The sequence below is a fragment of the Choloepus didactylus genome, chromosome 9 (genome assembly GCF_015220235.1).
Source record: "Choloepus didactylus isolate mChoDid1 chromosome 9, mChoDid1.pri, whole genome shotgun sequence".
NCBI lineage: Eukaryota > Metazoa > Chordata > Mammalia > Pilosa > Megalonychidae > Choloepus > Choloepus didactylus.
Window position 1 is genome coordinate 60,279,952 of NC_051315.1, and position 13,891 is coordinate 60,293,842.

Genomic DNA, 13,891 nt, shown 5'->3' on the forward strand with positions numbered 1-13,891 from the left:
GAAGGAGATAAGAGTTAGCAAACTGGTTTCCCCCAGGCATGTTTCCTTTAAACTGCACTGTATTTATTAAAATGTGAATTAATTGCCAACCAGGACCAGATTTCTGGTTTCCCTTGAAAAGTCAAAAGATCTAACAACACTGGGCCCTCGTCTCCACTCGGAAACAAGCACCCCCTTGAGCCTACGCCCTCCAGTTGTCCACAGCCCCCATGTGTCCCACTCATCTGGTCCTTGCAGGTGTCCAAGTTTGCAGGGCCTGTCCCATTATCCTGGTAGCAACAATAGTGAGGCTCAGGAGGGAAGAAAGATGGGACAGCTGGAATTCCATAAAATTGGAGGTCCAGAATCCATGGATTTCTAGATCAGAAAATGAGGTCCTTTATGAACTTTGTTCATTTGGATCCAATGGAAGCACTTGAATTCGGGTGTCTGGGGACAGGGTTATGGAAACTTCTTGTTTCTTACGTAAGTAACTGTGTACTGCCAGAATTTAAAAATATATATATTTTTGAATTACTTTTTAATCAGCAAAAACAATAGTGTTATTTCCATTGGGGTGGGGTGGGGTGGGGTGGGGGGAATGGGAGCTATGTAGAGCCAGATCAAGCCGCCTTTTGGTCTCTGTCTTCTGAAGCCTCTGATGTCAGTCAGTTCAGGGACTGCGAAGTGGGAGGAGGGTGATCCGGCCCGGCCTCTAACAGGCCTGTGTTACCACTGGTCACACACACAAGGAGCTCTCTACCGGGAAATCCCAAACACTGGGCCTAGATTAGAATTATCAGGGATGTGCCCCTTCTGATTTGCAATGTTATGTTACCTTTGCAAATAAGTTTGGCCAGAAACGTCCCTGTGTAGTTCTGACAGCTATGCTGGGAGGAGTGGCCTGCAGAGAAAGGAGGCAAGAGTCCACATCATTTGCAGATGTTGTTTTGGCCGAAACCCTTAGTGAACCTGTAGTTAGGTCTCCGGAAATAATGTTGGCTGTCACGTGTGGAGTCCACACATCTCTGATTTATCAGTTTAGTAGCAGAATAATCTGTGTTCCCCTTGGTGGGGCAAACTCTATCTCATTAGGGAACAAGAAGCAGCAGATTGCTGTTGCATGAGTCCAGGAGCTCAGAGCTCATGCTGACTTTACTGAACACAATAGCATTTACCCCACCTTTTGTCTCTTCCAAGTCTTTGTTTCTGTTTGCCTAGAATGATCAGAAATAAAAAGGGCATGAAACCTTAGAGACAATGAAATTTCTTTTTCCAAATTCAGGTGAGGGTTGCTGGTGGCTGCAACATAGGAGATGGGAGGAAGGACCCCTGGGCAGGCCTCGGGCCAGGCTCGGGTGCTGGATTTGATTCCAGAGACTGTGGTTTCCAAAATGTGGCACATGGGGAAAGAAAAAAAAAATTTTTTTTCAGTTTTAATACCTGTATGTTTATTTTAACATGTACTGGAAATAGAGAGTTGCTTCGGATGAAGCTAAAGTAGTTTCCAGTAAAAATAAACTTAGGTGAGAAAAAGGAATTAAAAAAGGTATTGGTGAGAAGTGCTGAGATGATATCAGGTGCCAAGCACCGGGTTGGGGATTTTTCCTGACCTTTCTCACGGGCATCCCAGGAGGTCAGCACCGATACCTCCATCTAACAGATAAACCGCGCCTTGCTCGGTTACCTCGGAGAGGAACCACAGAGGGAAAGCTTTGTGGTTGGATCTGAATCCACGTGGGTCTGTCCGACCTCACACCGCGGGGCCGCCTCAGTGCGCTCGCCCGCAGGGTGCGCCGCGGTCCAGCAGGTGGCGCCCCGAGCCTGGGAAAGCCGCGCCCCGGCGGAGGCCTCGGGGTTTCCCGGGAGGCTTCACAGGGCCCCTGGCGGGGCGGGAGCAGCCCCAGGAGTAGGGGTGCATTTTTGTTATGGAAGAAGAGCTCTTGGTCTTAGCTCTCCACTTCCCTTCCACCCTAGACATTTAGCTGGGTGGGGGCTTTGGTGTAGAAGAGCCTGGGTGGGTTCACCAAAAGGAGCTCCTTATCAACAAAAATTTGAAGTAAATATATTGACCAGAAGATTGTTAAAATAATGTTAAGCCTTTCTGGTGTTTGTGAAACCCTCAAATACTTGCAGGAAACATGAGGAATCTGAGAACCTGGTGCAGGGGTCTTGCTTCCCACCATTCCCACACACTCCCCCTACAAAAGGCAAGTTCAGGTGCCAACCGCTGGTCCTGTGGGTATGAACCCTTTTGTAAATAGGATCTTTGAAGATGTCATTAGTTACGGTGTGCCCAAACTGAGTGAGGTGGGCCTTCGTTCAATACGACTGAGGTCCTCACAGCAATGGGACACAGGAAGAGAGACGCCACAGGAGCAGCCAGATGCTGGAAGCCACTGGAACCCAGAACAGAAAGGAGAAGATACCACCAATGTGCGTTATCGTGTGACGGAAAAGCCAAGGACCAAGGATTGCAGGCAGCCAGCTCCAGAAAGCCACAGTCTTCAGGAAGAAAGCATCGCCTTGCTGACCCCTTGATTTTGGGCATCTCCTATCCTCAAAAGCATGACCAATAAATTCCTGTTGTTTAAGCCATCCTAGCCCTGGAACTAAAACACTCCCCAACCCAGGCTCCCCACTGAGGTGAGAACCTGGCTGGGATCATCTCACCTCTCACTCCTCAGAGGACAGAGCCGACTCTGGGCTGGGCACTTTCACTCATCTCTTAGCCAACCTTCAAACCCTCAAGGCAAATATTCCTGACTCACAGATCCAGCACCTAAGTGGGGCAGCTGCATTTGGACCCAGGTGTCTCAGAATCCAAAGGCATTCCACTACACTATTTATAAATTAACAATTTACTATTCCGTGTGATGAATATAAGGGACAGAATAGCACAGAGGCTGGGTAAGTCCCATCTGAGGAGCTTAGGGAAGGCTTTCCTGGGGAGGTGATATCACAGGGCTTTGAAGGATGGATAGAGGTTTTCTGAGGTGGTCAAAGTGGAAGGGCATTTCAGGCAGAGGAAACAGCAGCTGCAATGACATGAGGTATGTAGAGCACAGAGTGTTCTGGAATTATCTATAGTTCTGGGTTTGGTTTTGGAGGGTTGGGAGTTGCAGCTGGAGGGGAGGTGCGGCCAGATTATGGGAGGCCTTGAATGCCATGCCTAGGAGTTTAGACTGTGTACTGAAATGGGGAGTTGCTAAAGGCATGTTTGCTTTGGGCAGGGGAGTTATCACGGAGATTGCCTTTTACAAAGATGAGCGATTTGAAAAACCTCTCTTTTTGGCAGCAGAAGCTCTTTGCAAATTTCACATGGAACACAGACTTAAAAACCAGACCAGGAAGGTGCTGTGGAGCGCTTCCTTCTGAACAGGAGGGACAGGCAAGGGGAGGAAGGCCACAGACACCCAGAGCTGGGTGGCATGGGGGAAAACTTAGGATCTCATCTTATACCAGAGAAATCCATGATACCCCAGGTTTTGGCTTCCTGGTCCAACCCGCTACCCCACACCCTACTCTACATGTGGCTGGGGAGCTCCTTAAATTCCCTCTGGTCTCTCAGAGGCCTGGGAAGAGACAAAAGCCAGCTCCTTCTCCAGCTCCTCTCCATCCAAGAGGACCCCTTTAGCCTTTTGGCCTGGCTTCAGTAGAGCAACCCATGGACTGGTGCTTCTCATCCTTGGCTGCTTTAAGAAATACTGATACCTATGGATCAGGAAAAGCAGCTTGGTGGGCCTTGGAGATCGTCTCACTCAGTTCCTTCCTTTTATAGAGAAAGTGAAATGTATAGAAGTTAAATGACCCTCCTTCAGGCACACAGCAAGGGGGAAGTAGACCTGGGTCTAGCACCCAGCTGGAGGATAGGTAAGTGCAAGGTCCTGGGACAGCTGGTAGGGGGTGATCGAAACTCAAACCCAAAGAAGTAACAATACCCTCATTTATATCAGAATGTAAAATGCCAGTGATTCCGTTCTCCCCCCAACAATAAGTTGACATTAGAACTCTTAGTTGTGATAAGAACCCAACTTGAACCAGCCTTCTCTAGTTGGAGGAAGAGGGATGCACCCAGGCTTCTGAAAATGAGGAGAGGATGACTAAGGTGAGAAAGTGATACAATGTGATCAAACTCATCTTTGAAGAGGGGAGGCGACCGCATAGGTTACATCTGGCTTCCTAACTAGAATGTGAAACCTTGGTGGCAGGGACCGGCACCCAGCACATCCCTGGCTCACAGCCAGCACTCAACAACTGCTGAATGAACACATCTGCCCTCATCTAGCTTAGAGTCTGGTAATGGGGCACAGGTCAGTGTAATTCCATGTGGTGAGTGCCAGGTTTGAATTGAGGACCAGTGAGTGGGAGCAGAGTGCTACCCAGTGGGCACTCACTGGGGTTTCCTGTCACCTCCCCCCGCTTCTGTCCTCAGACCAGGGATTCTCTGTAGGGATTTGAATGAAGAGGGGCATGCCTTCCTGGAGGGATGGATGGGAGGGGGAGTACAGAGTGGGATAGGATGAAGAGGGAAAAAGATTTCATTTCCCCACCTTTCCTAAGGGCTTTGGCTGTTAGAACGAATCTGATGGAGGTGTAATGAGTATGCGACCAAGTCACAGGATTTGTATTTGTTCATTCACCATCTAACTGGTAGAATAAAAGCATGGTTGTTTTTACTGTCTCTCCTCTCTTTTCATCTACAAAATGGGCACAACCATGGGGTTGGGGGGGCAGGATTCCAGAAAACATAGATACAGTGCCCGCTATACTGTGTTACAATGAATCATCCTTTTACTATACATTCAATAAACACAAACTCCTGCCCAAGTGAAATGTTCTGTTTCTCCATCTTTGTAATTCAAAGCCAAGGTCCATGGCAGTTGCTGGAAAACAGAACCTACAATAGTTAACTGAGTCTAACATGATGACCTTGGGTTTACTGACATCTTTTTTTGCTTAAGAACACCAGTATAAAATACTGTATACTCGACTTTACTTCATTATCTTCTCAATAAATTAAGCAGAGTGAAATCCCAAGTAGAAGGCATGGTATTGAACTGGAGTAAGACTGGGTCACAGTTTTGGTTTGATTCTCTTCAATCCCCCTCTTAGAGCACAGTCCCAAAGGGGTTTCAATCCAGAGCCTGGTGGATTTTTGTTACTACCCCAATCTTGAAAGATTCCAGAAAATTCTTCTAGAGGTTTCCGGCTTAGCTCTTTATGCTCCTGCCCCATGTAGCTTCAAAATCTGCCACAACCCAGGAGCCATAGACCAATCATGTCTTTGACTTCAAGAGACCCCTTTAAAAGGTACAAGCAAAAAAATGAATGAATGAATGAATGAATAAATAAATAAAAATAAAATAAAAAGTGCAAGCAAGCTACATGTCATTCAAGTTCCTCAGGGTACAAAATTATGGGAAGATGGTGGAATAGAGAGCAATAGGACTCAGTTCTTCCACCAAAACAACTATTAAACAGGCAGGAACTGCTTGAAACAACTATCTGAAACTCTGGAGACCAGCAGAACACTGCACAGCAACCAAGAAAGAGTGGGAGGAAGAGGCTGATAAATTTTGGTAAAGAACAGTAAATTTCTCTATCCTTGTGGTGGCTACTGGCGGCTGACCCACACTCTCATAGCAGGTCACCATGGAATCTAGCCCCTGGCTAACTCACTGGTGACAGGAAGGGACATTAAAAACTTCCCCAAGACCAGGGGTGGGGGCAGCTGATCACTGAGCATGGCTTTTGATGAGTGAATCTGGATTGCTGGGACCGGTCCTGAGAGCAGCCATTGTTTCAACCCACTCTGGACAAAGGTGACGGTGGCCCTGTTCAACCTTCCCTGGACAGGGGCCCTGGCAGTAGAGAGTTGTTGCACTGCCTCGGGGCTGCAGGGGACAGTTAGCACAAGGGCTGCATCTACTGGACAGGCCAGGAGAGCTCAGCTTTGGGGAGCCATCAGAGAAGCTCTTGGCGCCCTTCTTGACCTCTCTCCCAGGGCACTTCAGAGCCACTCTGCACCCTCTATGGCTCCCTGGCCCTGTTGTGGCTGGGAGACACTGACTTGGGGAAGTTCTCTCCAGTGTGCTTTCCTCCCAGAATCTGCCCTTCAGGCAAAAGCAGCTGAGACAACGAAAGGAGTATAAAAAACTACAGAGGTTGACAGTCTGGGACAAAGGCCTGCTGGCTTCAAACACCTGGGAGAGGGAAGTCTGCATCCTAGGAAACAGGAGACAACCAAACTTCTGTAAACATGGTAAATCCAAAACAACAAGCAAAAGCCTAGGAAAAGATCAGGCCCAGAAAGACGGAAAACCCTGCACACCACTTTCACCTTGGGCAGACCTTCCTGATAGGAGGGTTGAAGCTCAAGAATATCTCTATCTTATTACCAGCTGGTTACAAAACAAAAAACCAGAATCTCAGAGAATAAATCCCAGAGATAATATTTTAAAATATTAAAATGTACATTGCACAAGAGTTCAAGATACACAGAAAAGCAGAAAATGATGGCCTATCCAAAGGAAGAGGATAAAAATCTAGAAAACCCCAGTGAAAAGGATAAGAATGTGGACATACCGAACAAAGCTGTTCTAGTTTGCTAATGCTGCTGGAATGCAAAACACCAGAAATGGACTGGCTTTTATAAAAGGGGGTTTATTTGGTTACATAGTTACAGTCTTAAGGCCATAAAGTATCCAAGGTAACACATCAGCAATCGGGTACCTTCACTGTAGGATGGCCAACAGTGTCTGGAAAACCTCTGTTAGCTGGGAAGGCACGTGGCTGGTGTTGCTCCAAAGTTCTGGGTTCAAAATGGCTTTCTCCCAGGATGTTCCTCTCTCGGCTTCAGCTTCTCTCCAAAATATCACTATTAGTTGCTTTGGGGGTGTTTTTCCTCTCTTAGCTTCTCTGGAACAAAAGTCTGCTTTCAATGGCCGTCTTCAAACTGTCTCTCATCTGCAACTCCTGTACTTTCTTCAAAGTGTCCCTCTTGGCTGTAGCTCCTCTTCAAAACATCACTCACAGCTGCACTGAGTTCCCTCTTCCCGACAGCTCATTTATATGGCTCCACTGATCAAGGCCCACCCTAAATGGGTGGGGCCACGCCTCCATGGAAATATCTCATCAGTTATCACCTACAGTTGGGTGGGGCACATTTCCTTTCAAATCTAATCAGCACCAAAATGTCTGCCCCATAAGACTGCATCAAAGAATATGGCTTTTTCTGGGGGACATAATACATTCAAACCAGCACAAAAGCTATTTAAGAGATCCTTAAAAAGCTAAAGAAGATGAAGGAAAACACACAGAAAGAAATAAAGAATATCAGGAAAACAATGAATGAGCAATAAGAGAGTCTTAATAAAGAGATAAAAATTTTAAAAAGGAACCAAACAGAATTACTGGAATAGAAAACCACAATAATGAAATGAAAAATGCTCAGAAGGGTCTCAAAAGCAAACTGGAGCTGACAGAAAAAAGAATCCGTGAACTTGAAGAGAAGACACTTGAAACAAGTCAGGCTGAGGAACAAAAAGAAAAAAAGAATTATAAAAAGTGAAAATAGTCTAAAACAGCTATCAGACACCATCAAGTGAACCAGTATTCACATTATGGGAGTCCCAGAAGGAGAAGAAAGAGAGAAAGGGTTAGAAGGAATAGTCAAAGAAATAATGACAGGGAATACCCAAACTTAGCAAAAGACATGAATATGCACATCCAAGTAGCTCAGAGAACATAAAACAGGATAAACATGAAGAAAAATACACTGTCATATATTGATTACACTATTGTATTCATTAGGGTTCTCTAGGGAAACAGAACCAACAGGAGATATCTGTAAATATGAGATTTTATAAAAGTGTCTCACGCAACTGTGGGGATGCATGGGTCCAAATGTAGGGCAGGACGTGTGAGTACAAATTCCATTGGGCAGGATGCATGAGTCCAAATTCCATAGGGCAGGCAGTGAACAGGCAACTCTGATGAAGGTGTCTGATGAACTCCTCAGGAGATGCTGTCAGCTGAAGAAGTGAAGGTTCTCTCTGTCTTCCCCCTTAAAAGTCTTCAACTGACTGGATTAATTCCAGCTGATTGAATTCAAAGCCATGCCCTTCTTTGATGTAATCAGTCACAGGTGCAGTCAATTGATTGATGATTTAATAAACTGGCCTTCTGGTTTATTAATGAGCCAAAAATGTCATGGTTAGGCCAGTGCTTGCTTGACCAGACACCTGGACACCATCACCTGGCCAACCTGACACATGAACCTAACCATCACAACTATCAAATGCAAAGGACAAGGAGACAGTTCTGAAAGCTGCAAAGAAAAGCAACATGCTATGTACAAGGGAGTCCTATTAGATTAAGTGTCAACTTTTCATCACAAAGCATGGAAGCAAGAAGGGAGTGGGTTAATACTTAAAATGTTGGACAAAAACAACTGCCAGCCAGTAATTTTATATCTGGCAAGATGGTCTTTCAAAAATGAGGGAGAGATTAAGACATTCTCATATAAACCAAAGCTGAGGGAGTTCATCACCACTAGACCTACCCTTATGAGCAATGGTGAAGGGAAATCTTCAGACTGAAACAAAAAGTCACAAGACAGTGGTTCAAATGGGATAAAGAAATAAAGACCTGCAGTAAAGGTAACCATTTGGGTAATTAAAAATGCCAGTATTATTGTAGTGTATTGTTTGGTACATAACTCCACTTCTTACTTCCTACAAGTGGTAAAATGGAAATGCATAAAAAGCAATAAGCCTATTTTTTTGAACATACAATGCACAAATATACAACTGGTAACAAGTACAAAAAAATGGTGTGGGGACAGAGAGATACAGCAAAAGTGTATGTGCATGTTATTGAAGTTAAGCTGGTATCAAATCAAATACGATTGTTATATATTTAGGATGTTAAATTTTAACCTCATGAAAACCATAAGGAAAATACATGAAAAATATATCCAGATAGAAATGAGAAGGCACTAATATGGTACAACACAAAAAAATCAAATAAATATAAAAGTAGGCATTAACGGAAATGAGGGGCAAAAAAGGTATAAGACTTAGAAAGGCTAAACAGCAAAATGGCAGAAGAAAGTCCTGTATTATCAGTAGTGGCTTTAAATATAAATGGATTAAACTTTCCTGTCATAAAGAAGAGATAGGAAGAATGGATAAAAAAAGCATGGCCCAACTATATGCAAGAGACTTACCTTAAATTCAAAGATACAAGTAGGCTGAAGGTGAAAGGATAGAAAAAAATATACCACACAAGTATTAGAGCAGGGGTAGCTATACTAATACCAGATCAAAGAGACTTTAAGTCAAAAACAGTTATGAGGCAGAAAGATGGTCATTATATACTGATAAAGGGGACAATTCAACAGGAAGATGAAACAATTATAAATACATATATATATATATATCACTTAACAGCGGAGTCCCAAAATATAAGATGCAAATACTGACAAACTGACAGTTTTAACATTAACAGGAGACTTTAACATACCACTCTCAGTAATGCATAGAACATCTAGTCAGAAGATCAATAAGAAGCACAAGACTTGAAGGATATGCTAAACCAACTAGACCTAACAGACATATATAAAACACTTCAGACAACAAAAATAGAATACGCATTCTTCTCTAGTACAGATGGATCATTCTCCAGGATAGACCATATGTTGGGTCACAAAATGAGGCTCAATTCAAAAATATTGAAATCATACAACGTATATTCTCCAACCACAATGGAATGAAGCTAGAAATCCATAAAAGAGGGAGAAATGGAAGACATACAAAAATGTGGAAATTAAATAATATACTCCTAAACAACCAATGGTTATAGAGAAAATCAGAAGCAAAATTAGGAAATATGTTAAGGCAAATGAAAATGAAAATACAACATATCAAAAACCTATGAGTTGCAGTGAATGCAGCACTGAGAGGGAAATTTATAGCTCTAAATGCTTACATTAAAAAAGAGAGAGATTCTGAAAGAGTACCCACCAAACTATAAAATGGTCTTTGGTACAGTTTTATAATTAACTAATTTTATTTTTTTACAAGCATTAATTTCTGGAATAAAAAATGAACCATTAAAAAATTTTAAAATAAAAAAGAAGACAGACTTCAAATCAGAGACCTAACTAAAAACTGGAAGAACTAAAAAAGAAGAGCAAACTAAACCCAAAGCAAGCAGAAGGAAAGAAATAACAAAGATTCAAATGGAAATAAATGAAATAGGGAGAAAAAATAGAATGAAACAAAACCAAAAATTGGTTCTTTGAAAAGATCAGTAAAACTGACAAACCTTTAGCTAGACTGACTGTGCCGGTTTGAATGTATTGCGTCCCCCAGAAAAAGCCATATTCTTTGATGCAATCTTGTGGGACAGATGTTTTAGTGCTGATTGGATTGGAATACTTTGAGTGTTTCCGTGGAGATCCCCCCACCCAACTGTAGGTGATAACTCTGATGAGATAATTTCCATGGAGGTATCACCCCACCTATTCAGCGTGGGCCTTGATTACTGGGGCAGTATATAAGCTCAGACAGAAGGAGGGAGCTTGGTATAGCCAAGAGGGACACTTTGAAGAAAGCACAGGAGCTGCAGATGAGAGACAGCTTGAAGACAGACATTGAAAGCAGACTCTTGCTCTGGAGAAGCTAAGAGAGGACAAATACCCCAAGAGCAACTGAGAGTGACATTTTGAAGAGGAGCTGCAGCCTAGAGCCATTTTGAAACTAGAATTTGGAGCAGATGCCAGCCATGTGCCTTCCCAGTTAACAGAGGTTTTCTGGACATCATTGGACATCCTACAGTGAAGGTACCTGATTGCTGATGTGTTACCTTGGACACTTTATGGCCTTCAGACTGTAACTTTGTAACCAAATAAACCCCCTTTTATAAAAGTCAATCCATCTCTGGTGTTTTGCATTCCGGCAGCATTAGCAAACTAGAACACTGACTAAGAAAAAAGAGAGGATATAAATAACTAAAATCAGAAATGAAAAGGGGAACATTACTGCCAACCCTGCTGAAAGAAAAAGGACTATAACTGTAGGCCAATAAATTAGATAACCTAGTTGAAATGGACAAATTCTTAGAAACACACAAACTACATACATTGACTCAAGAAGAAACAGAAGATCTGAACAAACCAATTACCAGTAAAGAGATTGATTCAGTAATCAAAAACCTCCCAAGAAAGAAAAGTCCAGGACCAGCTGGCTTTACAGGGGAATTCAACCAAACATTCCAAGAAGACCTAACTCCAATTCTGCCCCACTAGATTGCATCAAAGAATATGGCTTTTTCTGGGGGACACAATACATTCAAATCGGCACAGTAAGTCTAGCTAAAGGTTTGTCAATTTTATTGATCTTTTCAAAGATCACTCTTCCAAAAAACTGAAGAGGAGAGAACACTTTCTAATTCATTCTACAAGGCCAACATCACCCTCATATCAAAGCCAGATAAAATATCGCAAGAAAACTACAGACCAATATCTCCTATGAATATAGATGCAAAAATCCTCACCAAGATATTAGCAAACAGAATCCAATATAAAATAATTATATTCCATGATCAAGTGGAGTTTATCCCTGGTGTGCAAGGTTGGTTCAACATAAGAAAATCAATTAATGTAATACAACACATTAACAGAATGAAGGACAAAAACTAAAAGATCTCTCGATGCAGAAAAGGCATTTGACAAAATCCAGCACCCCTTCATGATAAAAATATTTAGAATACTAGGAACAGAAGGAAACATCATCAACATAAAGGGCATCTATCAAAACCCCACAGCTAATATCCTACTCAATTGTGAAAGACTGAAAGCTTTCCCTGTAAGATCAGGAAAATGACAAGGATGCCCACTGTCACCATTGTTATTCAACATTGTACTGGAAGTTCTTGCCAGAGCAATTAGGCAAGAAAAAGAAATAAAAGGCATCCAAATTGGAAAGGAAGAGGTAAAACTTGCCCTATTTGCAGATGATAAGATCCTATATACAGAAAATCCTGAAAAATCCACATCAAAGCTCTTAGAGCTAATAAATGAATTCAGCAAAGTGCTGGGGTACAAGATCAACACCCAACAATCAGTAGTGTTTTTATATGTAAGCAATAAACAATTGGAAGAAGAAATCAAGAAAAAAAAATCCATTCACAATAGCAACTAAAGGAGTTGAATATCTAGGAATAAATCTAACCAAGGATATAAAGGACTTATACACAGAAAACTACAAAACATTGCTAAAATAAATCAGAGGAGATCTGAATAAATGGAAGGACATCCTGTTCATGCATTGGAAGAGCAAATACTGTTAAGATGTCAATACTACCAAAAGCAATTTATAGATTCACTGCAGTCTCAATCATAATTTCAACAACCTCTTTGCAGAAATGGAAAAGCCAATCATCAAATTTATATGAAAGGGTAAGGGGATCCCACATAGCTAAAGCCATCTTGAAAGAGAAGAATTAAGTTGGAGTCACACGTGCTGAACTTTAAAAGGTATTATAAAGCTACAGTAATCAAAGCAGCTCAGAGGCAGGCATCCAGGCAGGCAATCCAGGAGCCTAGTGTCTCCCGCTGGCCTCAGCAGTGCCCTCTCTTCCTCGCCAAGGCCCATGGCATCTGTACGGGCATCTGCGCCGATGGCAGCGCGGTCCCCTGGTGGGGAGGCTAGTGGGAGCCCAGCGTGGTGGAGGCGGCCGCCTGGTAGCCAACATGGTGGCAGCAGGCACTGGCTGGGATGGAGTTGGTCCTTGCAGATATTCCCATGTGAGGCCGGGCTACACTAACCTCTCACACATTGGCGAGGGCGCCTATGAAATGTTGTGCTCTGCTTAAGATAATATCAATAAAGTCCCAGCAGCTATTGAGAAAATCAGTCCGTTTGATCACCAGATCTGCTGCCAGAGAACGCTGAGGGAGCTACAAATCTTACTGTGCTTCAGATCTGAAAATATCATTGGAATCAATTATATTATTCCAATGAATAGTTGAGCAACTGAAAGAGGTATATACAGTACAGGACCTCATGGAAACAGATCTTTATAAGTTCTTGAAGACACAGTATCTCAGCAACGATCATCTCTACCATTTTCTTTACAAGATCCTCAGAGGATTAAAATGTATGCACTCAGCTAATGCTCCGCACCATAACTTCAAACCTTCCAACCTGCTGCTCAAGGCCGACTGCCATCTCAAAATCTGTTGACTTTGGCTTGGCCCGCCAAGGACAAGGGTTCCTGACAGAGTTGGAACCATGTTGGTACAGGGCTCTGCAGATTATGTTGCATGACAAGGGCTATACCAAGCCCACTGACATTTGGTCTGCAGGCTGTATTCTGGCAGAGGTGCTCTCCAACATGCCAATCTTTCCAGGGCTGAACCATATTCTCGGTGTTCTTGGATCCCCATCACAGGAGAACCTGAACTGTATAATAAATTTAAAAACTAGAGACAGTTTTTGCTTCCACACAAAAATAAGGTGCCATGGAACAGGCTGCTCCCAAATGCTGATTCTAAAGCTCTGGATTTACTGATAAAATGTTGACATTCAATGGTCAAAAAAGGGCTGAAGCAGAACAGTCTGGCCTGAGAACCCATATCTGGTGCAATTTTATGACCCAAGCTATAAGCCTAATGCTGAAGCATTATTCAAGTCTAATGTGGAACTGGATGACTTGACTAAGGAAAAACCCATTTTTTGAAGAGGCTGCTAAATTCCAGGCAGGAGACAGATCTTACATGTCAGGCCAAGGCCGTAGAGGACTGACGTGCTCAGACATCGGTTTTCTTCCGCCCAGTTCCCGACCCCTGGTCCTGTCTCCAGCTGGCCTCGCCTTATCCACCTTGACTCCTTTGAGCTGTTGA

The 13,891-nt window shown here is 43.1% G+C and overlaps 1 pseudogene; it reads left to right on the top strand.

Moving 5' to 3' along the window:
* Window positions 1-12,739: 12,739 nt before the first annotated feature.
* On the top strand, window positions 12,740-13,891 carry LOC119543744 (annotated as a pseudogene).